Source organism: Lolium rigidum, chromosome 5 (assembly GCF_022539505.1).
Source record: "Lolium rigidum isolate FL_2022 chromosome 5, APGP_CSIRO_Lrig_0.1, whole genome shotgun sequence".
Lineage (NCBI taxonomy): Eukaryota > Viridiplantae > Streptophyta > Magnoliopsida > Poales > Poaceae > Lolium > Lolium rigidum.
The window spans coordinates 36,597,460-36,597,873 of NC_061512.1; positions in this window are offsets into that span (position 1 = coordinate 36,597,460).

The following is a 414-nucleotide window of genomic DNA, read 5'->3' on the forward strand; positions in this document are numbered from 1 at the left end:
AAAGTGTTTGAGCAACAAGGAAGACAATGTAGAGTTTTATAATGCTTGCAATTTGTTCTTATGTAAGTTTTTTTGTACGGTTCATACTTGTGTTTGCTTCAAACAACCTTGCTAGCCAAAGCCTTGTACTAAGAGGGAATGCTTCTCGTGCATCCAAAACCTTGAGCCAAACACCTATGCCATGTGTGTCCACCATATCTACCTACTATGTGGTATTTCCTGCCATTCCAAGCAAATACTTCATGTGCTACCTTTAAACAATTCAAAATTTACTATCTCTTATTTGTGTCAATGTTTTATAGCTCATGAGGAAGTATGTGGTGTTTTATCTTTCGATCTTGTCATTTACTTCTGACGAGACTTTCACAATGGACTAGTGGCTTCATCCATGCTTATCCAATAATTTTGCAAAAA